The 25,984-nt window shown below is 40.5% G+C and overlaps 1 long non-coding RNA gene across 4 annotated transcripts in view; it reads left to right on the forward strand.

Annotated features, from left to right (window-relative positions):
- The window catches only part of Gm36330, a 30,283-nt gene extending 16,447 nt beyond the window's left edge, over positions 1-13,836 (forward strand). Inside the window, exons 2-8 of one of the 4 annotated variants that reach the window (XR_875574.1) lie at positions 7,029-7,181; positions 9,940-10,093; positions 10,687-10,925; positions 12,566-12,675; positions 12,862-13,115; positions 13,235-13,393; positions 13,508-13,811. This is a non-coding gene — a long non-coding RNA (predicted gene, 36330). Of the gene's footprint in view, positions 1-5,543; positions 5,592-7,028; positions 7,182-9,939; positions 10,094-10,686; positions 10,926-12,565; positions 12,676-12,861; positions 13,394-13,507 lie in introns of those variants that run through there. The other 3 variants (XR_384337.3, XR_384336.3, XR_384338.3) reach the window with 3 other exon arrangements.
- The last annotated feature ends 12,148 nt before the right edge of the window (positions 13,837-25,984 follow it).

A 25,984-nucleotide genomic window follows, 5' to 3' on the forward strand; every position in this document is an offset into this window, starting at 1 on the left:
ACTTTTCCAGAACCTTCAAGTTATCATTCCTGAAATCTCCTTCCTGTGCCAGGTGGCAGTTTCAGTAAATAAATGGAGTTGATTTTTTTTAGAGTTTGTCTTTGTCTAGCAAGGAGCCCTAGGAGTGCTGGGAACGTTCCCTTCCTTTATACCTATGCACTGTTAGGTATTGAACCTCGCTATTCGCTTGCTGAGCACAAACAATTTCTATAACCCGACTTTTGGCTACTTTATTAGGTTCTTTTTCTTACCACACTGCTCTACCCTTCCAACCCTCCAACACTGGAGAGGAAGGTTAGGGGGGGAGGGGGGATAGATACCAATCAGCTACTCCCTGCTGATTAAGGGTGGGAGGTCCTTGGGACAAGTTTGATCTTCCTTGTCAGGATATCTCCAACCAGCAGCAGCAGCAGGAATAGCAGCAGCAGCAATAGCAGCAGCAGCAGCAGCAGGAGGGAGAGGAGAAGCTGCCACAGCCTCTGAGGTGCTGGCATTTTATACCCTCTCAAGAGTCCCCAGAATTCCAAGTGTAAACTATCTTCAGCCGGCGAATCACCGCCCCTGCCAGAGCAGGAGACAAATCATAGTCAGCTGCTGTGGACAATCTGAAGCTTCCCCATATGCCATACCTGGGTTTAAAACCAAAACATAGTCACATAACATTTCTGTGTCTTTAAAGAAACCAAATTCTCAGGACAAGTTTCGCAGTCACTAATGTCAACATCACACGGAAGCCATCGTGAAGTGGGGCAGAGTAAGATCATTCCGTGCTGTTTTGTGTACACAGACATAAGGTCTCCCGGTGACTCACAAAATACAGATGGTTCCTCCTGTCATTTCCTTATTCGTTCCTGTTTTTGCCTCATTCTAATTCACTCTTCTGGGAGATAAGATTTGCTGACATTGGGCCTGATGGCTCAGACCTTTAATTCCAGAATTTGGGAATGCTAAGACAGGAAGATAATGAGCTGTAGGGTAGCTCAGGCTACATAGTCTAGTCTACCCAGTGAGATTCTATTTTGAAGTTTATAAAACCAACAGGTTTTGGGTTATTTTTATTTTTGTACGTGCACAGACACAGTGTGCATGGTACTTGCTTTCTGCCAGCATCCAGTCTAGAAGGAAGCCCTCCTTATGGGACCAGACCAGACCTGATTCCTGTTGTGATTCCATTGATGTGATTCCATTGACCCTCTTGATCCGCTCCTTGATGTCTTTCTCAGACTACATGTCACTTATATTTAGGAGGGCTACTAGTTTTTGTGTTCACCTACTTTGCTGAAAGTGTTAATCAGCCGTAGGGGTTTCCTAGTGGAATCTTCAGGGTCACTTATGTTTACTGTCACAACTTCTGTAAATAATAATACTTTGATTTTTTTTCTTTCTCATTTGTAGTCCCTTGATCTCCTCCAGTTGTCTTATTGTTCTAGCGAAAACGTCAAGTACTCTATTGAATAGATACGGATAGAGCAGACAATCTTGTCTTGTTCCTGATTTTGGTGGAATTGCTGTGAGTTTCTCTCCATTTAATTTGATGTTGGCTATAGGCTCACTATAAATTGCCTTTATTATGTTGAGGTATGTCCCTTGTATCCCTAACCTCTCCAAGACTTTTATCATGAAGTGGTGTTTTTAAATCATTTACAATACAGTAGGCATTGGGCATAGTGTTGGTCATTTTTGTAGCAAGTCTTGTGATTTGAATTCTTCTTCAATACAAGTACAAACCTGCCTAAAACAAGAAAATTGGATGGACTTCTAAAATATTCAAACTCAGAGTTTTGTTTTAAGTTTCTGTAACTAAGAAAAAAATGTCTGAGGTAATGAACTTTAAGGAGGAAGTGTTTGTTTCATTCATGGTTTCAAAGTTCTCAGCCCATAGATTCTTACCTCTCCTGCTCTTGGGGCTATGGTAAGACAGAGTAGCATGACCATGGGTATGTGGCACAGTAAAGTGATTGTACAGGAGAACCATTTTATATTGAGAACTTGTGCAAGTTTAAGTACATATTTACAAGAATGTCTCTTAAGTAATATATAAGGAGATGTCTGCTCTCCAGTATGTAAAGTTTGGGAATAATTTTTTGTCACATATTGTTCAAAATCATGAAGATTACTTATGCATGATAGAACAGTTATTGATAGTTTATGCAAACTCATACTTCATAGAACATCTTATATTAAACATTTTAGGTCTTACCACAGTCTCCTGGCATCCCTTCTATGATTTGGCAATAAGTACTTCAACTATATTTATCTATATGTGAAGTATAAAATTCTATTTCCAAACTCTTCAGTAGAGATTAAAATTAGCAACCATCTATATCACATGACCCTTTAAAGTGGTAGAATTTAGGTTGAATGATAGCAAATCCATTAGTAAGATGTGTATGTGTGTGTATGTATATATATATGTAATAATTCCAAGTTCAATTGCAATTAGATTGGGCATCTGCATTTAGGTTAAATAGTCTCAAAGCATTCTGCCTTTTGGCAAGTGTGTATTACCCAATACAGAGAGTCAAAACCAGGCAGTGGCTATTCTGTGCTCATGAAGAGTGTTTTGCTTATGGAAATTAGAATTCTGACTAATTCAGCAAATGAAACAAAAGGTCACACATGGTGCTTTTATAAGTGGAGGGATGGCTCCTTCTTTCTTCAGGCACACTGGTAAGAAATCCCAGTGCATGCTCACTTTTAGTTATAACAGAAGAGACAGCAAAGCAGCGAGAACAGCTGAGTGCCAAAGGGCCCAGGAGAAGAGGCCAGCGTGGACTAAATGGATACCCTGCATGATATTCACTGGAGCTAAGTTGTGCTGGGCATGGGATATTGTTAACCTTTCATATGACAAGAAGACAGAGCCTTAGAATGCATTCTTTCTATTTTCAGACATTTTATAATTCTCTTCATAATAAAATTACATATCCTATGACTTGTAATGATAAATGCTTTACCAGTTTAGATGAATGTATTTGAAGTGTTAATTTACTTTTCGTGAGATTTAACATATATCCAAATGCTGCCAGGTATCCCCTCAAATGGAGATTAAAATTAAGTTCTATGAATCATAAGGTTTATCCTGAATCTTTTTAAAGATAACTTAGCACCGAGGAAATTAAGCATGGATAAATATTCCAGAGGCCAAGTTCATCATATGTAGAAATTGTCACCAAGAATGACAGCTTAGATTCACAACCAGCTGGAAATTCAGAGTCTACCTCTACTCTTCTTTTCAGTATGCATTAAATCAAGATCACAGCCTTGTGCTTGATCATCTAAGATCAATTACACCCCACACTGTTATCTAAGTTACCTGTGGTCAAACTGTGAAATTGTCAGTGATTTTGAGAGGCCGTTTGCTGTGCTTCCAGTCTGCTTCTCCCTCTGGACATCCAGGCACATTGTGCACAGGGTTGGACTGGAAGGAGCGAAGCTTAACTGGGGCAGGTGGGTTAGGAAGGATCTCGGTCAGTGTCAGTATGGAAGAAACAGCCTTCTCTGGAGACACTTTTCAATGAAACAGCTTGTTGGGGGCAGGGGAGGGACAAGGGCTAGATAATCCTTAGGGAGTAGGTAGAGATTTTTTCAGTGAAAGCTTACATCATCAGCTGGGGTTGAGGTGCTGGGAAATGTTTCACTTGCAAGAAGAAGAATTCCAGGTGATTGTCCTAATAAGGAGAAAGGAAGTTTAAACCTGCATCCTGGCCACCAGGCTACAAGACTACCTCAAGGGTGGCGGGTTGCAAGGGTCCATGCTCCAAGACATGTGGCCCCGGAGCAGGGAGGAAGCAATCCTATTCCTGGTTGTCCAAGGATGAGCTTTTTTGGTTTTGTTCTTGTCTCGACCTTACCCTTGCTCCAGAGCAGCAGCCCGGGCACACTGCTTTCTGGTCCAATAGTCTGAAAATATCCAGGGATTATCCAAAGAGCTTCGTTCCTATCAGCATTCATTCCCCTAAACGAACACAGCTCACTAGCTGCCGGTCTCTTTCAACGTCTTTGGGCAGCCAGAATTTAACAGCTTCTCTCAAGGGCTTTTCACGGATTATACATTTTCAGTGATTTCAAGAGATGGAAGATCACCCAGAATTATTTCAAGTGGCTTTATCACCTGTGGCACAAAGACTGATATGAAGTCATCAAATAGATTTGACATGATGCTTCAGGTCTTTGTACCTTAAAAGTGAATTGAAGTACTTCAAGGACATTTCATTACCAAGATTCTATTGTATGGAATTTTGAGAAAAAACGTATTGAACACACACACACACACACACACACACACACACACCGCCCCCAAAACTCTATGTCATTTTTTTTTAACAAGAAAATAGTTCCCAAAGTGAGTGCCAGCTTGCCCACTAGAAAAGATGTTTGCATGGCTTCCAATAAAAAAATATAAGCACAGAAAACCAGACTCAGAACATACCAGGGAGAGAGTGCAGTTCTGTGACAGTTTTTTTTTTTTTTTCCATGAGAAAACCTCTTATCACTTACATGACCTTTGAGCGGGAGTCTTGACTCAGTCAATGAAAACTGCCACTCTGGCAGCTTCGTGGCTTCATTCTGAAGTCCAGCTGATGAGAGTCAAGACAAGTCTTTCAAAATCTCACAGGGACTTGCGCTTTCACACCCCCCCTTTTTTCCCTCAAAAGAAAATTGCTGTTGCCCTTAAGGTTCTGTTTCCCACCACCACCCCCCCTTCTCTCCCACAGCCATTTTTCTGAGCTGGTGATCTAGGAAGGGCAACCAGTTTCTGGTACTTAATGCTTATGAAGACAGACTCACAACAAATCCAAAGAAGATAGCCAACTACACATCTACCTACACCAAGGTTTTCATTTTTTGATCAATATTTTATATGTTTGAGATGATCACTCTGTTAGAAATATTAAAGTTTTCACAAAATAAAGTTACATGCACACTTCGTAAAGTGCTCCCTCCTTGTCAGTCTTTTTGAGAATGGATCCTGCAAATGTAGCCCAGGCTGCCTCATACTCAATATAGCCCTCCTGTCTCTGAAGCCCCCCAAAGAGGAAAATTTATATTTAATTGTAATTGCCTGATGGTTAGAAATTATTTGTGCTTCTCTACTCTAGTTTTTATTATGATGCAAAATTAGGGATCAAACAACTATATTACCCAGAAAGTCATCTTTAAATGTTAAAACAAAGTACTTGAAACAGGGAATTCATAAAGAACCCGACACACACACACACACACACACACACAGAGAGAGAGAGAGAGAGAGAGAGAGAGAGAGAGAGAGAGAGAGAGAGAGAGAGAGAGTTTAGGAGACATAAAAGCATGAAATTTCCATTCTTCTGGTAGAGGTGGTGGCTTTTCTGTGAATGCCAATAGTGGTGTTCTCATGGATGTAGAGTCTATGGAGATAGTTAGAGAGATGTGTGAGAGTCTCAGGCCCCAGTGAATATCTTGAAGTCCTAATTCTCTTTTTCAGACAAAATCAGAGATATCATGTGGACTACTTTGCCAGTCTGAGGCTTACCCAGCCTTTCTTGTTCCTCTAAGTGCATGTGAAAAAGAAAGACCACATCCCATATCCCAGCTTGCCATTACTATCGAAGGTGAGAAAGACTAAGAAAGCTATGCCTTTGCTTTGCCCTTTCAGCAAGGAGCTTCAGCCATTTTCTAGTTCTGGCCATTGGAACCTGAAGCAGGAAAAAAAAAAAAAAAAACAGACACAATACCTAACGAAGAACAGAGTGAACTTGCTAACTCTAAAGGACACCAAATTTGATAAATAACTCACTAGCTTCTCTCCCAGGTCCTTCATGTAACCAAAGATAGGCTTCCTCTCAAGTTCTCAAAGCACACAGCAGATGGCAAATTGTGACAAGAACTAAGAAGTTCTTACTTGTAAAAGTCAAAATCTTCCCCCTCCGACATTTTGCGTGCAACAGAAACAATCTATCATGTGAAGACATATGCTGGGACAAGAGAACATTGATGTATGAACTATTTAAACAATTCAGTTAAGAAATGGAAGGGAAGATGTCATAAATCATTTGTCTTTCAAAACTGTAAAAGTCCTGATGAATATACACGAATAATTATATCAAGGGGAATTCCACTGCTATTTATTATCTAGGTCAGAGGATTTTGTTTTTAGAGGTTAACAATTGCTTTCAATATTAAATCAGTTAATTTGAATTATATGTTCACACACATATACATTTCCAAATGTATATAAGAGGTGAGCTCATGAACAATAACAATTAGGCTTTTTCTGAATGCAATGGTAATTATAATTCTGAAGATCTCCTCAGTATAACATGAACACTGAAAACAATGGGGGTCTGCTCCTTTATAACTCATGGAAATCTGGATGTAAAACATTTTCACTGTGATGAAATTTCATGTTTGACTTCTGTCTTGCTTAGGGTTTTATTGCTGTGAAGAGACACCATGACCACAGCAATTTTCATAAAGGGAAACATATAATTGGGGCTGGCTTACAGTTTCAGAGGTTCAGTCCCTTACCATCGTGGCAGGAAGCATGGTGGCATGTAGGCAGACACGGTGCTGGAGAAGGGGCTGGGAGTTCTACATCTTGATCTGCAGGCAGCAGAAGAAAGACTGGACACACTTCCTCTAACAAGGCCAACCCTCCTCCAACAAGGCCATACCTCCAGTACCAATCCCTAGTTGTTGTTTTTTTTTTTTTAATTTAAACCACCACAACTTACAATTAGAGATTCCATTCTTATAAACCAAAGCAAACATTACACGCTTCGTCATGATTCAGATGTTTTTAAGTTCATCAACCACATCTGTCACTCATATGAGAGCCTGGCAAGTGCATGCCTGATCGCACATACTCACATACTCCCACAGATTCTCAACTGTTGCTTAAGTCAACATGGCACTGGGCATAATCTTTTCTCAAATCGTAACACTGGATGATGGTTCTATTTTGATATTAATCATTAAGAGTAGAGAAATACAATAACAAGATTTTATTAGAGTCACATTTCACAGGTCTATTTTTTTTCCCAAAACAGATCAAGAAAACTCGCATCCTGAGATGGTGATGTGCCTCATTAGAGAAAAGCACCTACCCTTTCTATACATGCCTGTGAACATGCGTTCATAGAACAAGTGAACATGCTGACACGTGACATCTTTGCATTCTCTGCAGAACTAGGAGTAAACGGGTGAGTGCCCTAAAAACTGAATGCTGAATTCTCTTTATGGTCTCAGGGGAGTTTTTACTACAGATAAAGGCACTGTTCTTGACTAATGTACAATGCATGGACATTAACGGCTGTTGAACAAACCATGGGAAGGAGTTAGGGAGAAATGAATCTTGTTATTCACGCCACACAAGTCACCTCCACTCATTTTGTGCTGTCAAAGCCAGTTGCACAGAAATTCAAGTAGTCACAAGCCTAAAACTCTTCAGTTATTTTCTCTCCACACAAGTCTTCACTATTCTGTCACCTGAAATTGCACGCTGAGCTGAGCTGAGCTGAGCTTTGAGATAGTGCACATGTAACACACTAGAGCAACAAGCAATGGACTTCTCATTTTAAAGTCCCTGATACTTTGTGGCTTTATGTAAATGTTGAATCTATAGTAGTCTACCTAGACATATCCTAGTATGAAAAGATCTTCTACAGACCATAAATTATTTACTTTCCCTTTAACTGAAAAGAGTTTGGTATCTTGTGTCCAGGGAATTTTCAGAACTAAATGTTAGGAACATAATTTTAAAATGACTTCACATTTGAACTAGAGTGAACTAGGAGAAACAGCACATATAAAGCTGCAGCATCGTATTCATTAGGAAAGCTAAAATTCCATTCCAACACATATTCAACCAAAAGAGATAAAAATCATGTGTCCATAAAATGACACACATTTTCAAATGTTCCTAGCAGTTTTATACAAATGTTCACCAATAGTTGAAGATATTACCAAAGTAGAGTATATGTCACTAATGAGATGTCCCTCAGCAATTAGCTGGAGGAGGCATCAAAATTTGAGATAAAATTGAGATAACCAATTTACCTCACAGAAAGAAATCCATGCCTGGTACTAAAAACCCACTTAAAAGTTCATGGAGGATTCGTGGGTGCTCTGGTGGGGGTAGGGCTCAATTTTGTTTTGCTAAAAAAGCTGATGTATACTCAAACAGCTTCCTAAATGTGTTATTCCTACAGAATCTGTGTTATTCCTAACAAATCTCTGCCTCAATCAGAGAAACATCTCTTTTCAGCCCAAAATGATGTATACAGAGGGATGTTTATTGTCTTAGCTTAGGGTTTCCCTTGCCGCAAGAAAACACCATGACCAAAAAGCAAGTTGAGGAGGAAAGGGTTTATTCAGCTTATGCTTCCACATCACAGTTCATCATCAAAGGAAGTCAGAGAAGAAACTCAAGCAGTGTAGGAACCTGGAGGCAGGAGCTGATGCAGAAGCCATGGAGGGGTGCTGCTTACTGACTGGCTCCCCGTGGCTTTTTAGCCTACTTTCTAGCAGAACCCAGGACCACCAACCCAGATATGATACCACTCACAATAGTCTAGGCACTCCCAAACACTAATTAAGAAAATACCTTACAGGCATGACTACAATCTGATCTTATGGAGACATTTTCTTAATTGAAGTTCCCTCCTCACAGATGACGTTAGCTTGTGTCAAGTTGACATAAAACTATCCAGAATAGCTGTCTAAGGTGTCGAAAAACACCATTCTCTGGGAAGTACACAGTCATTGCAATTTTTAAAACTAAGCAGCTATGGCTTGCTGTACTAGGTCTGCATATGAATGAGCCCATCAACAGTCAGAAAAAGATGGAGAAAAGGCTTGTAGGGTTTTACCCGTAAAACTACTGAACTATTTCCTATGTATGATTCAGAAAAATAGGAAGCCAATCCTTTCAGTTGGGTAAACCCAACAGAATCCAATAGATAGACTCAATCCTATTGTCGGATAGGTGGCATAGGTAAAACTCAATGGGTCACAAAACAAACCAAAAAAGATCATGAGTTGGGGAAAAGTCATGGTAGGGAGGAGGAAGAGTTGATAAGGATGTCAGCTTTCACCCACCTAAGCAGATCTGCAGATCTGTTTTCCAGACCTAGAGTCTGAGGACCTGAAGGGAAGTCTACAGTCTAATGCTGTAGACAACTTCACTTGGACTTCAGTGTACCTTTCTATGGGAATGCAATAAAGAAACAACGATCCAAGGAAGGTTGTCCGAGTTCAGAAAACCAGGTAGATAAAGGCCAGTAAGCACATACTAAATATTAACAGAGCAGTCCTTTCCCAGAACTTTCACATGGCAGACTAATTCAAGCACAGTTGCCTGGCACATACTATTATTATCATTATCCATGGGAGAACACAAAAGCAAGGCAGAAGGCCATATCCACCGAGGACACACACTTGAGGATACACTCGGCATTTTCTTCAGCAGATTGGGTTCTATAGCTATGTTTTGACATCAAGAAGAATAAACATGTCTTATAAATTGAATGTAAATATTTAACACAGGAAGTGCAAAATCACATCAAAGAACAACCTGGGAACAAAGTGCACCCGAGGTAAAAGTCTCTCTGCCGTTTCTCTCGGAGCCTCTCTACCGTTCCCCAAGGCGGTATTCAGCCTGTGTCATTATTCTCCCAGTGTTCCAACAAAGTGTAAGAGGGAAATGAGATAGGATCGAGGCAGAGAATAACCATAATGGATCATATATGTCTATAAAATGTTCAAATAACTAACCTAATTAACAAAAATATTAAATTTCCCAAACAACTCTATGCTTAAAAAATTAGATGTAAAAAAATTAGATGTTTTTGAATATAAATTATATAGAAATGCTATCTTTCAACAGTGCAAATGTAGGTGCCTTTTGTTTTTAATCATCTGGGTAAATATATTTTCTTTCTTTCTTCTCCAATTTCAAAGAGAACTGGCCATTAACTACGTTTCCTGAATACAATGAAAGTGTGCAAGTCAGACACTGAGCCAACTACTGCTTCTGTACCTAATGGGCCCCTTTGCTATGGCTCACACAAGAGTTCTGCCAATAAAAATCCTTTCCCTTACTTCCCAGAGACAGGTATGCTTGTTGAAAATTAAAGAGGATAGATGAAAGCGCACACACACACACTCACACAACACACACCCACCACATATTTACACACACACACATATACACACCACATACACACACATGCACACACATACTCATACACACATACACCACACATATATTCTTACACACTCATACATATTCACACACATACACACCACACACATATACTTATACACCTACTCACTCACACACATGTATACACCACACACATATACTTACACACACACTTACACTCATCCACATACACACACATAGATACCATATACACATACACACACAAGCACACACACACTCACACATACATACACACCACACACACACACACTCACACACATACACACCATACATACATATTCAGTCACACACTCACATGCACATACACGTACATACACACCGCACACATAAACACACCTTTTATTCTAGACTAAAATAGAAGTGCAGCTTTCTAAATATGTCAAATGTCAGAGGAATAATTTAGTGTGTGCTTATGTCCACATAACTCCTGGAGGATGGGAAGAGAAAATATTGCTTTTCTTCTGTCTCTATCCCCTTTTTAGCCTGATGTGCAGTACACCACTCATCACCGTTCGGTTGCGTCTGCCAAGGACTACAGCTGCTAGGCAGTCTGAGCTCATCTAAATCACCCTGTGAGTGCACGCAGCTCAGTGCTGACAGGAAAGGCACTGTGGAGAAGGCCCAGCAGGTTACTCTGTGGGTTCCAGCATTCACCACAGCTTTGTCCTCAGCCTCTGCTCCTCAGTCAAGTGCCCCCAGCTGCGATGAGCCACACTGCCAGGTGGGCTTGTGTTTGGATAAGCATGCAGTTGGGAAGGAATCAAATTTGAACTCAATTTTCAGTCAACGAAGTCAAGGATTGATTTCCATACCGCAATTAAAATTAATTATTACTAATTAACATTTTTTTACTCATTTGGGTCCGCTCACCTTTCTGTTGCTAGGTGATATAAAAAAGAATGAGACCCCCTAACATGGTTATGGCAAACTGGGGGAGATTTGAAGTTTAGTTCATTTTCATCATGGCAGGAAGCATGGCAGTGTGCAGGCAGACATAGTGTTAGAGAACGAGCTGAGAGTTCTGCATCTTTATCCACAGGCATCAGGAGACTGTGTCACACTGGCCAGACATGAGCTTATAAGACCTCAAAGCTTCCCCCACAGTGACACACTTTCTTCAACAAGGCCACGCCTACTCCAACAAGGCCACACCTCCTAATAGTGCCACTCCCTGCGGGCCAAGCATTCACACACATGAGTCTAGGGGGCCATTCCTATTAAAATCACTATATTGTATTAACGCCAATTATTTCTTTACTTCTTTCTACTATGTGGAAACATATCTATCTAGAACTTGATGTGCCTTGCGTCAACATGGTATCAGTTTACGACCCCAACTGTACTTGTCTTCAACTCTAAAAGGTCAATAGCTGAGATTTTTTTTTTGCTCTGCTGTACAGATCGGAGCCAACAATGACGGAGTTTTCCTCACAAACTATTCTAAGGAGTAGAGCACCGGGAGCAGCCCCCAGTGTTAATTCTCCTGTTGTGTGATCATGCATGGTACCATATTTTTTTAAAAGGGAGTCACTTTTGTGTGAGCAGCAGCTCCCTAAGCTCACCAATGAATACCACACACTCTATGTAGCGCCTTTGCTCCGTGGGGCACTGCATGCCAGTGAAGGTCATTAAATTGAGCACTATTGCAGAAACAAATGGAATTCCTTAAATCTTTTCTATAGCAAAAGCTAAAGGTAGGCACATATCTCTGGATGGCACCTCATCTTTTAGACTCGAGGGCCTTAAAGCTTCAGCCAAACTCTAGACTGCTCGTATGAGGCATTTAGGCTTGATAGACTCTGGGAAAATGCAGTAGTTCAGAATTGCTCTTACGCAGTTCTCATGAAAATGTGCTTTCTAGAGTTGACTATTATTATTATTAATCTTGCAGTGAATACCAAGAGCCAGATGATGCCCAGTGAGTCCACAGTGCTCCCGTTTTCAAAAGGTCCCACTTGATACTTTGAAAGCAACAAGCCTTTCGTTAATGTGTGAGAAATACATCTGTGCTTTTGATTCTTATAGGAATCTCATCAAAACAATTCTTTACTGGGTGGTAGCTTACAGGTCAGCTGCTCAAAGGGTCTGTCTTTTATATTTGCTGGGGGGATAAAAAGTAATTCAAATTAGACTTCCCGTGATCGTTAAGCTAACTGACTCTCCTCCAAAACAAAACAAAACAAACAAACAAACAAACAAACAAAAACAGAATAATCTTAATGATTCTATATGCCAGTTGAAGTTCTTAGCATATCTACCACAGTGGGGAAAATTAAGTCTGGTAACCCTGATAAACTTTTGTTAGAGAAAAACCTAGAACCTGTCACAGCAGTGATCTGAGGTAAGCGTTCTGTTCTGCAGGCATTGCTGTCTGGGAGGAACCGTGAGGACAGGAGTCTCAACTGCTGTCATCTTTCTGCCGCTATAGCAGATACCAGAGATGAACAATGAAAAGATTATCTTCTAAACTGGTCAGTAATGGTGGACCACTTTAATCCCAGCACTCAGGAGGCAGAGGCAGGCAGATCTCTGAGTTTGAAGTCAGCCTGGTCTACAGAGCAAGTTCAAAGACAGCCCAGGGCTAACTTTGGCTCTCTTTGTTATTAGAGGTTTCCTTTCATAGTTGCTTGGCCACATTTCTTTTTTTTTTCTAACAGATACACAAAGTGGTAGGACGTTGAGGCAGAGAAAACCTAGTCACCCCATGGATGGGAAATGAAAAAGACAAAGAATGACTGTGCATCAGTCTGGTCCTGGGACACATCCTCCATGACCGGAAGAGCTGACTCGAGGATGGAGTAGCGAGTCCACCACTTTCCACTAGCGCCTGCTAGAGACCAAACATACAGAACAATGGAGTGCACGAGCATTTGGAGACATAGGAAGAGCCTCGGAAGCAACATCTCTCATGGTACTCAGTCTAGTCCTCCGAGATGTTGACTGGGAAGCCTGGAAGGTGTCCTGAGAACCAGAGGAAGAGCAAATAGCTTTGGCTCCTCCACTGGGGTCCGCATTATGTTATTTCCACAGGTTGAATCTTCCTGAGAGAGAAGGCTGCTAGAGAAAATCAGGGCCACCTGCGTCCACGACTGTATTTTGTGACTCCTAGAACCTTCTTCTTGTGGAGACGGAGTATGGCCCAGAGAACAACTGCCCCAAAAGGAGTCTTTGCTGTTGGATGTTTTTAAGGTAATTGAACAAGGTCCCCTCATCTATTGTTTTTATGTCATCTCTTTAAATTATTTGGGTTTTCTTTTCGTCTCACCTTCCTTTTTCGGTTTTCTCATCTTTCTCTCCTTTCAGGAATTGCTTTAATCCTAGCTACGGTCCTTCATTCCTTTCTATGTTTCTACTGCGGGCTGCCAGTTCTTCAAATGGCCTGACTCCACCTGCATTCTGCCCCGCAATGGCCAACTTCAATAGAATTAACCGTCACAAACGGCAGTTTGTAACATCTTCATGAAGAGATCCATCCTGTTGCTTTTGAATTTTGCTAGTTATTTGTGTCTATTTTCTGTACAAAATTGATCTAGACACATAAAACTAGATTAGTAATACTGATATTGATGTATATTTAAGGGGATAGATGTGGTTTTGCTAAAATAAAAGAAACAAACAAACAAACAAACAAAGCCCTTGGTGATGCCAGAGTGAAGTGACTAGGGAAGTCTGGTTATTAGTGGCAGCAGCATAGAGATCCTGTTCTGTGTGTAGGGGTAGGGTGTGTGTGTGGTGTGTGTGTGGTATGGTGTGGTGTGGTGTGTGTGTGGTGTGTGTGGGTGTGGGTGGGTGGGTGGGTGTTATTGACTATGACCAAGAAAACACAGATCTACACAGATGATAAAATCTAACCTGGCAGAGTTGTTATATTTATTTATTAGAATGTATATATTATCTTCTCATACTATTCGTTTGCTTAGGTTTTTTTTTTCTGTTTTCTTTTCTTTTTTTCCCCCCATATCCCTTCCATAGGTGGAGGAATAACAATTACTTAGGAAACTGCAGTAGACATAACACTTTAACACTTTAACATGAGTAGGACATTCAGGTGTGTACGGACATCAGTACAGAAAATGTTTCTTGTATGTCCGAGGGAGGTTAATCAAGAATAGAGTCTTAGAGAACTGTTTGTTAGATGTAGCGATGTCTCATAGACTCAGTAAAGTCTCTTAAGAATCCCATCATCTTCAAATGTTTGACTGAGTCCCTTCTGATTGCTAAACCTCTGATGTCTTCCTCTTGTCTAATTGTTATAGCTAAGAGCTCCAGCTGTGTACTGAAGAGAGGAGGAGGGGGTATTCTTTCTTATGTCGCCCCTGACCTTACAGGAAGTGCTCTCAGTTTGTCTTCATTTATTGCCGTGTTGGCTACAGGTTTGCTGTATATTGCCTCTATTGTTTTGAGATTTGTTTCACCTTTTCCTAAACCCTCAAGAACTTTTTTTCTTTTTACTGAAGATAGATTGTTTTCATATGATGTATTCTGATTATGAATATATAATCTTTTATATCCTTTTCTCTCCTCCTCCCAGTTCCTCCTCCCCTCCCATCCAGATCCCTTTCTGTCTTTCATTAAACAGACAGACAGACAGACAGACAGACAGACAGGCAGACAGACAGGCTTCTAAGGAACGATAATAAGATGCCATGAAACAAAAGCCATCACATTGGGATTGAACAAAACAGACAGACAGAAGGACAAGAGCCCAAGAGAAAGCCTCAAAACCAGCGACCTACTCATTCTTGCACGCAGGAATCCCATAAAAACTGGAAGCTATAATACATATGTAAAGGACCTGTGCAGACCCTGGTAGGCCCTGTGCATGCTGCCAACACCTCTATTTTATTACTATAGCTCTGGACTTGAAATTGAGGATTGTGAGCCCCCCCCACACACACCCCCACCAACACACACAGACACACTGTTCTTTTATTATTCAGGATTGTTTTGTCTATCCTGGTTTCCACACAATTGCTTAGGTTCTTAAATACATCACATGTATCAGTGCTCTGGCTGCTCTTTTCCTGTTGTCTGTTGAGCGAGCTCATTCTCAACTAGGTGTTTTAACAAAATGTTTATGCTTGTGTTGGGGAGCGGTGTATCTCAAGGAAAGCACTTGCCACCAAGCTTCATGACCTGAGTTTGGTCCCCAGATGCTACATGAAGGAAGGAGATAATGGGCTCCTAAAAGTTGTTCTCTGATCCCCACACACATACCATGCTACATGTGTATCCATACATATGTACATACACACACACACACACACACATAATTTAAAATTGTTTCTCATAATAAAATAGTTCCTCAATCCATGTACTTTTAAAATACTTCACCTTTCATGGGAGTTTTAACTTAACAAACGTAAGAGGGAACTGTCAACATCTCCTATGCTCTCTTTCCCTTGACACATGTCAGCTTCCTCCATGGTCAATATTCTGCACTACAAAGGTTGCTGGTAAGCTGGCCCCAAGGGCATGAGTTCAGGAGAGCCAGCCCCACCTCTTGTCTGTTGGACAGTGGCATGATGGTGAGGATGAAGGAGAGATGGTTCTTCTCTCCCTTCTTTCTCATTACTACGGCAGGCAGGAGAGTTAGCGCTGGGGTCATGAGAATGGGACAACTGGCCATGTCCCTCATCAGCTGCAACACTCTAGAGAGTGGGCCCTGCACCTTTCCTGGGCAGCAGAGTAGAGCTGGCCCTGGTTGCAGGATTGCCATGAGAGCAGGCCAGATACCTCTCAGGCCCAGATCCAGGGCTTTGATTCCACCTACCCCAACAGAGACAAAAATCAGTGAGCTGCTGGAGTGCATGAAGGGGCTGGTCCTACAGATCCCAAACCACAGGATCTCCATGACACAGGGCAACAGCAGGCTATCCGGGAGGAGTCCCAGTGAGGATCCAGTATTGACAGAGTAGGAGAAGACAGAGGCCCTCCTACCAGACCAGCAGCTCATTGCATTGAACATTTACAAGCCATGAAGCATGGACAAAAGGGTAGACTGTGGGACACACTGTGATACACTATAGCTTCCACAATGAGATTTTTATTTTTTTTATTTTTTTTGCTGTTTGGGGAAGCAGGTGCAAAGATGAAGGGCAGATACAAGGAGAGATGAGTGGGATTGGAGTGCATGATATGAAATTCACAAAGAACCAATAGCAAGTTTTTTTTTTAAATTAGTAAGTCAGAGAAGTCAGCATTAAATGTGCCATTCTGTAAAGTCTCCGCACTCACTTGGAGCAGTGATATAGGATCAGGGTTACATTGAAAGATCAAAGCCATACACCTATGGATGGGTAAGTCTTTCAATGTACTTTATACCATATACAGTCCTTGTTTCAGTCTCCAGTGTGCTCATTCACAAACGCACACATGCACACAGGCTGATATGTTATGAGGGAGTATTTAAAAAGCAAGATTGTTCTTACCTTGGTGGATGCACAAAGAGATACAGGAAAGTGGCATATCCTAGTTATGAAATTACTTAAAGACTATTTTAGGCACTAACTTGATACATTGCAGGTATGTTGTATATACTCTTTAATAGTTATAAAATAGTACATAAGAAATATTTGAGTAAATGTTAATAGTAAATATTTTTCCCACCTTAAGTAACAGGGTTTTTTCTCTTCCCTTCCTTCTTTCCTTTCTTTCTTCCTTTCTTTCTTCCTTTCTCTCTCTCTCTCTCTCTCTCTCTCTCTCTCTCTCTCTCTGTCTCTCTCTCTATACTATATATTCGCGTGCGTGCGTGTGTGTCTACGTCTCTCTATGTAGTCCTAGCTGTCATGTAATACACACCAGATTGACCTCAAACTCACAGAAAGCCACCTGTCCCTGCCTCCCAAGTGCTCAGATAAAATATACATGCCACCAAGCCCTGCTGAAAGTTGTTCTTAAAATGTAAAATCTTTCAGGCAGTTTTCTAGAACTGCCTGTGTCACAGCCTCAGGACATTAAGTGGAATCACCTGCAATATTTATTTATAATATTTATTATGATTTGTAGTAGCTATTGTACTGGCTGGTTTTGTATGTCAACTTGACACAAGCTGGAGTTATCACAGAGAAAGGAGCTTCAGTTGAGGAAATGACTCCATGAGATCCAGCTGTAAGGCATTTTCTCAATTAGTGATCAAGGAGGAAGGGCTCCTTATGAGTGGTACCATCCCTGGGCTGGTAGTCTTGGGTTCTATAAGAAAGCAAGCTTAGCAAACTAGGGGGAAACAAGCCAGTAAGTAACATCCCGCAGTGGCCTCTGCATCAGCTCCTGCTTCCTGACCTGCTTGAGTTCCAGTCCTGACTTCCTTTGTTGATGAACAGCAAAGTGGAAGAGTAAGCTGAATAAACCCTTTCCTCCCCAACTTGCTTCTTGGTCATGATGTCTATGCAGGAATAGAAACCCTAACTAAGACAGCTGTAGAATCATCCTAGAGTCCCATCAATATGTGAATGAATGAGGAAAATGGGTTATATACCTGTGTTATATACCTATATACTGAATGAAATATTCAGCTATAATAAAGACTGAAATCCTGCTATCTGACGCAAAACACATAAAATTACAGAACATTAAATAAGCCAAAGACAAGTACTACATGTTGACTTTTGTCAAAGTGAAGACAAAACAAAACAAACAAAAGCAAAAGCAGTTATTACTGGAGGCAAAGACAGTCTAGAGGAAAGATGGATAAAGGACATCTGGAATTGAGTGCAGATGTCAAAATGTCACAGTGACCTTACTAGACGGCACAATGTGTACATCTTCAACAATTGTTTTGAAGGAGCTGGAATGATGGGCCAACAGTTAAGAGTAAGTTGTTCTTGCAGAGGACCCAAGTTTAGTTCCCAGCATCCCTACCAGGTGGCTCTCAGCTTCTTAGAACTAACTGCAAGGAATCTAGTGCCTGATTCTGGCGTCTGTGACCTTCTGCACTCACATGTGACATACGCACAAACATGTAATATTTTTAAAAATAACTTTGTAAGTTTGGAAAATGTATTATATGTACCAAACACATATAAAATCTAGAGAATTATGAAGGTCAAATCAAATATATTGTATATATTTGAACTATATATAATATATATATATGTATATGTATATATATGTATATATATATTCTTACTACTTTTCTAAACTATTCATACTATTTTTATAAACTCACACATAGGCCATTTTACATAAATAGAATGCTTCTTTAATAAAATTGTGTCATTCATACAACTATGGGTCTATCCAGAAGAATTTCTCAATAATTTCTCATAAGCTGTTGCAAAACCCTGCTTATCCATGTCATATTTCAAGTTAGGAGAATGTCCAGTGTGCAGGAAATCACATGGTATAAAACGGAAATGCCTGTGTTTGGTGGCCACATCTTTTTTTTTTTAAAGATTTATTTATTTATTACATGTACGTACACTGTAGCTGTCTTCAGACACTCCAGAAGAGGGCATCAGATCTTGTTACAGATGGTTGTGAGCCACCATGTGGTTGCTGGGATTTGAACTCCGGACCTTCGGAAGAGCAGTCGGGTGGTCTTACCCACTGAGCCATCTCACCAGCCCTGGTGGCCACATCTTTAGACATAGATTTTATAAGCAGTGCCGCTGTTCATTTCATCCACTTTGTTTTTGTCTTTTTGCTTTTTAAGGCAGAGATATGAAAGGTACCAAGCCATTCACAGCAAACAAAAATCTGCTTGTTCAACTTACTTTAATCTGAATGGCAATGCTCTTCTCTAAAATCCACAGAACAGGCCCACTTAGCATTCTTTAGCACCCATATACTACAGAGAGCATTCCATTCAGAAGACAGCAAAGCAATGTATGGCCATGCTCTTTACCTCTGTGGTTTCAGTTACTCTGTGGTGCTCAGCTATGGGTTACAGATATTAAATAAAATTAGAAAAATTAAGCAATTGATAATTTTTAAGTAGAAAATTTTGCCTCTCCACAATAAACTTCCAGTACAACTGAGTCTCTCTCTCTCTCTCTCTCTCTCCCACTCTCTCTCTAATTTTCATTTTCATTTTATATGTATTGTGTGCCTGGATGTCTGTCTACACACCATGTATATGCAGTACCTGTGGAAGCCAGAGGAGATTGTCAGATGCCCCTGGGACTGGGATTCCAGACAGTTGTGAGTTGTCATGTGGGTGCTGGGAATTGAACTCAGGTCACCTAAGAGAGTAGCCAGTGCTCTTAAACATTGAGCCATCTCTTCAGCCCCTAAGACCCACACTCTTAGTCAAGTGTGTATTGGCTACGGAGCCACTCAATAGACCTAGAAATAAGGGTAGAGACCTTGAGATGCAATGAGTGGGGTGTGTGAACCTTGCTTTGCAGGCAGATGTGTTACAGATGCCTGGCCTTTCCTTCAGTGCAGGTTTACTGGACTTTACTGGACTTTCCCTCTTAGCTCTTAGTTTGAGCTTTAATAATCTCCAATGATCGGGTCCTTGATATTCAACTGTTCTTCCCATGTATTCTCCTCCTTTATGAACCACATCTTGTCAGAATGTGTTCTCACTGAATAGGCACCTCGGTTGGAAGATTTCTTTTCTCTGGTGCTCCACATGTGTGAGGGTCAGAGGCCTGCTGGACCATCCCTTCAGGAACACTGTGTATCTATTAGAACTAGAAGGGAGAGGTCACATATCCTACATGAATGGAAGCAGGTTCATTTCTTCGTTTAGAGATGTGATGGCTCACCATGAGACAGGTATAGGGCAAGGCTACTTAAAGCTAATTGTAGCTTGTTCTGGTCTCCTGCCCTTGCAATACTATAGTTGTAAAATAAATGCCAGGGTATACTGCGGCTGCCTGGGCAGCCCTGGCTGCGTCAGTCTGAAAGAATGTAAGGCAAAGTTGCAAAGGAAGGCATGAGGCACAAGCTGCCTGCCAGGTTGAGAATGAAAACCCCTTTCTCCCTTGATCAGCACAGTTTCTGTTTTCCCTCAGTACTGATGAGATGTGAGCAAGCTAAGGTGTCAGTTTGTACAGAGGATGAAAACAAATCATAGTACCTTGAAAGTAACTTGACACTACCCTACTCTGTGTTCCCAACGCAGACAATGTCTGCTTCCCTGAGTTGTGTTCTTTCTGTGCTTGCATAAGATATTAGTCCACATTAGGATTAGAACCAGTACTCCTCAAGAGCTTTGTTACTTGGCCAAGAGTTGTTCTTGAGACAGTTCTTTGCTCTGGTCCATTTAGTTACCTGCCTTTAACCTTTACATTGTCCCCTACAATCATCTTAATCATTTCTTGTTGCTGATTAGCAATTTATAATTACATTTCGTTGGGTAGATCTTCTCCCAGCATGCCTAATAGAACACACTGTGCTTTGAACAGCGATATCTTCAGACGTATGTGAAACCTCTACAAAAATTCTAATTCTAGATTGGCTTCTCTCCCTCACATGTGTACACACACACACACACACACACACACACACACACACCTCTGCACACATACTTTAAGAGGGCTCCTGGGAGAGATTTTTCAAAAACATCTAATGAAACCCACCACATCACATAAAAGACCACTGATAAAAAAAAAAATAGGCAATGAAGCAAAACAGGATATGTGTGTTTCCAGATGCCAAGATGACAGGCTCTTAGTCTCTGTCAGTAGGGTAGATAAGGTCACTGCTAATTATGCTCTCTATTAATGGCTCTGTTTTATTGGGCCTCATAAGCATGTCTGCTAACTATTATCCCTCCATCAGCTATCCATCTCCCCCCTCTCTCTTTCTCTCTCTCTCTCTCCTCTTCCTGGAGTTATTGTATCTGTCACAAATATTAATTTGCCTGAGAATAAGTGCCATGTTACATTTGATGTTTGAGTAATAAGGAAATGCCACTTCCATTACAGCACAGCATGGCATTTAATGGAGCTTGCAGAGTTATTTGCATTCTCTTCCACTGTAATGATGTTGCTTGCAGCCACAGCTGACTAGAATATCACAGAATGTTAATTCAGATGAACTTTAAAAGCAACCACTGGGGAACTGACCTCAAGTGAAAACATCTGTTCTGAACCTTGAGAAAACACCGCCCCTCCCGTTTGTCCTAACCCCTTTGGCAACCAAGTTGGAAGGGGATGTACGAGGAGACAGAGAAAGAGCATGGAGTCTATGTAAACTTGAGCCAACGAGGTCGATGCTTTGCTTTAAGTTGGCGAAATGATCATGACCTTATTACTCAACGGCGAGATATTTATTATGACTAGCGTATAGAATGTATTCAAAATGCCTGGGCTTTGCTTCCAAAAATGTCATTTTAAAAAAATGAAAGCTTTTATTAAAACCCCTCTCAAGCACTTTTGCCAACAGACACCCTGACGAGGCAGAGAGATGCTGGAATCAGAACAGCACAGTAAGAGGTACTAGCATAAAGACATTAAAAAAAATCAATCAGATATGAATGAATAAAAAATAGCCATGACACAGGTCAGTACAGTTAAGAATTTAAAGTATCTGAACATGGTTGTGTATGCCTTTAATCTCAGTACTTGGAAGGCAGAGGCAGGTGGATCTGAATGAACTCAAGTCCAGCTTGGTCTATATACCAAGTTATAGGTCATCCAGGGCTCCACGGCGAGAACTTGTCTCAAAACCAGAAACAATAAAAGAGAGCAACAGAGTGAGGCCAAACAAGCTGAGCACTAAGGGAGTGAGGCACACTTCCCTTTTGCCTGCGTTTTCTCATGTTCAAGCCCAACAGTGCCCTGCTGTAGGATGTGACGCCCTGAGTAAACCTTGATAGAAAGAAAGAAAGAAAGAGAGAGAGAGAGAGAGAGAGAGAGAGAGAGAGAAAGAAAGAAAGAAAAAAGAAAGAAAGAAAGAAAAGAACAATCGAGGAGATTCCCCAGTTCCCCTACCTTGATTTTATGCCACTCGTTTCTAGGCCAATCCACATGGCTGAGATGTCTTGGGGTAGAAACTGTATGAACCACACAGGAAGGACCAGCATAATCCCCAATGGCTTGGTCTGCAGAGAATCCAGCTGTCTACACCAGAACAGAATGCTCTGTCTGTAGCTTGGGCTGGGCCACCATATCCTTCCCACGTCCTTCAGTAAACATATACATGCCTAAGTCTTGGAAATATGAATGTTCCATGCACAAAGATGTTTCTGATCTTACCCATGCAGTTCTTCCTTAAGTACCTATTACTCAAACGCTAGGGCCCCACTTTAGGAAGCATACCAGTGCCTCAGATTTTGGAGTCAATACTGCAGTAGTCATGGTCACCCTCTAAACCGTGAACTCGTAGTCAGCCATTCATGTTTGTAGTTCGAGGACCAGCTCTGGAGCAATTAATTCGTGGCTACACTTCACATATTACTTCAACAAGCAATCTGACTCTAGCACTGCCCCAGGGTGAGCATCCTGAACATAGGAGTCATGACTGCCTTGCGTGTCTTTGGGCCCAAGCTTCCAGCTCCATGTAGCTACCAGTGCCTGTATTGTAGAAGGACCATCCATAATTTAGACACCAAGCAAGAGTCTCTGCATATGTACCCATAATTCCTATCCCGAATCTTCATCTACCCCCTATGCATGCATGCATGCATTCTGGATACCTCCGTCAACATAAGTGCACTATGCTCTGGACCCACTGCCAAGAGAAGCTCTAGCAGCAACAAGGAAGAAAAGGATGTTTGAATCTAGAAGTCCTTACTACCATTTATGTTTCCAGCCCTGACCGCCACCACAGGCATCTATACTCTTAGCCACAAATGGTCTCCATGGGTTTTTCAAATACTGACTTCAGCCCTCAGTGCCTTATGAAGACTACTCTGCTTCTCTCTTTCTCAAGAAATAATCATGCCCTCCCACGCAACTGACACCTTCTAACTCAGCCGGATGTGAGATTATTTCTTCATCATTGTGAGTTATTAAAGGTCAACAGAAGTGGGTGGTTTTTTTTTTTTTTAAACAGGCATTTAGACAAACTACAAAAAAAAAAAAAAAAATCAAAGGACCAGGCTGTCTCTAGAAGAATAAAATGATTTACAATAACCGAATTACTAAACCCAAATAACTAAAGAGCTATACATTGCCTGACAAAGAACTCAAGATTGTGGGAAGCCGTTGCAGAGTGGCAGTTGGCTACTGCTGGCCACCACATATACATAGGCAGTAAAGGTTCTTTTGCCAAGATGAGAGAAAAGTTAACCAATCAGATGTGGGCATGCAAATGAGGTGATAAGTATAACCCAAGCACAACCAATCCGGGTGTGAGTCACGCCTCTCCTAGGCTTATATAAGCAGCACCAGTTCTGGGCTTGGGGTCTCTTCGCCTCTACAATCAAGCTCTCCCAATAAACGTGTGCGGAAGGATCCTGTTGCAGTGCCGTTCTTGCTGGCCAGTCGGGCGCGCGCAAGACAAGATAATCGTATTGAAGAAGCATGATAAGCTCGAAGATAAAACATCTGGACAACTAATAAAGTCAGAAGAGCAAAACAGGAAAAAAGTCAGCCTCTCGGCAAAGGACAAAACATTGAAAAGTATAGAAAAGTTCATAGCAGAGGCATAAAGACTGAACAGAAAACTTCAACTGTTTCACCATGAGATTCAATCAAACAGAAGGAAAAAGTTAAATACAGGTCATTAAACAATTATTCAGTTACTAAAAGAAAAAGAATGAGGAATCTCACATGCTCTATGGGAATGTTAAGTAACACAGCCTAGAACATTTCCAGACATGACCGTGGGATAGAATGATAGGAGTTTAAAACAATTAGATTCTAGCTATTCCTGAATTCAGAGAAGGAAATAAATACTGAGGTTCATGGTGTCCACAAAAGCTCAAATAAATGGAATACTAAGAATATCAATAGACTTTCATCCATCAATACATGCCACTATTAAATTATCTCAAGCCAAGGATAAAGAGAATTTTGAAAGTAATAGAAAAAAAGTGAGTAGTTAGATATGAGCAAGTTCCATCTAACTGTCTGTTAGATATATAGCTGGCAAAGGTTTTCTCGGTTTTTATGAGCTATTTATTCAACTGATTGTTTCTTTAGCTGTATGATAAATACAGCTAAATTTTTAGTTTTATGAGGTCTCAAATGTTGGACCTTAATTTCTGGGGAAATGGGGTTATACTAAGAAAGCCCTTTCCTACACCAATATCATACAGGGTATTGCTTGTGTTTTCTTCTAGCAGTTTTATTGTTTCTGGTCTGACAGTCAAGTCTTTGACCCATTTGGAGTTAGTTTTGATGCATGGAGAGAGACACAAGTCTGATTTCTTTCTTATACATTCAGTTTTCCCAACACAATCATAGGAAGGTCCAGTTTTTTCTCTAGTAGATGCTTTTGTTATTCTTTTAAAATATGAAATGACTATATTTAAAGGTACTCATGTTTGGAGCTTTGATTTTGTTCTATTGTTCTACATGTCAGGTCATATATATAGGATATATATATATATATATACTAGTACCCTATTGTTTATATTGCAGTATGTGTCAATACCTCAAGAATTGTGCTTTTTGCATGAGATTATTTTGGTTATCCAAGACCTTTTGTGTTTCCATGTACATTTTAACCTATTATTTTTCTATTTCTGTGAGAAGTTAAGATGGCAATTTTAATTCAGAGTGCATTAAATCTGTCTATTGTCTCTGGTAGAATGGCGACTTGCACAGTTTTAATTCTGCAAGTCCTTAAGCATGATTTGTATTTTCAGTTTCTAATCTCTTTTTCTAACTCTTTATTCAGAGATTTAAAGTTTTTCACCGTAGAGGTCTTTGACTTCCTGGTTAGGTTTATTCTTGGATAATTTATTTCGTTTGAGGCTATTGTGAATGTGGATGTATCCATGATGTAATTCTCTGTATGTTTGTTGGTTGTGTATAGGAAAGCTATTTCTTTGTGCAATTTTGCTCTGTAGGCTGCCACATTGCTGAATTTGTTTATCTTTTCAACAGGATTTCTGGTAGAAATTTTAGGATCTCATAAATATAATAACAGGTCATCAGCAAGCCAGAATAGTTTCCCTGTTTGAAATCAAAGGCAGTTTCATAAATTTCTTCCTCTTGTGGCATTCCTCTGGCTGTTGCTTTGAGCAAAATAGTGAAAAGAAGTAGAAGAACGTGGGCATCCCTGACTCATTCCCTATATCCATGGGATTGCTTCAAGCTTTTTTTCCATTTAGTATGATGCTAGCTATGGGTTCCTTGAATATAATTTTTATTATGTTGAGATATGTTCCCTCTAGCCCTGCACTCTCTGGGACTTCTATCATGAAGACATGTTGAAATTTGTTATATGATTTTTCTCAGTTTATTGAGAGGATCATGTAATTTTGTCTTCTTTACAGTTATTGAATTACTTACGTTGAACCATCTCTGTACTTGGATAAAGTTGACTTGACCATAGGGGACAACCTTTTTGATGTGTGTGTGTTTTCTGTTTGAAAGTATTTAATTGAACATCTTTTAATCTATGTTCATCAGGGATATTAATCTATAGCTTTCACTATTTTTATGTCTTCAGTTGGCTTAGGGAATTGCTTTACAGAAAAAGGTTAGGAGTGCTCCATATGTTTCCATTCTTTTGAATTTTTAAAGAAAGATTGGCTATAGGTCTTCCTTGAAAGTCTCGTGGAATTCTACTGTGAATCTATCTGGCCCTGGGCTTTTTTTTTTTTTCTATTTAAAGATTTTATTGAAGAGACGAGGTGTAAAGAGAGAATGTTTAAGAGTCTTATTCACCTACTTGTTAGGAAAGGTATCAATTTATTGTTGTTGAATAAACTAG

The sequence above is a fragment of the Mus musculus genome, chromosome 15 (assembly GCF_000001635.26).
Source record: "Mus musculus strain C57BL/6J chromosome 15, GRCm38.p6 C57BL/6J".
Lineage (NCBI taxonomy): Eukaryota > Metazoa > Chordata > Mammalia > Rodentia > Muridae > Mus > Mus musculus.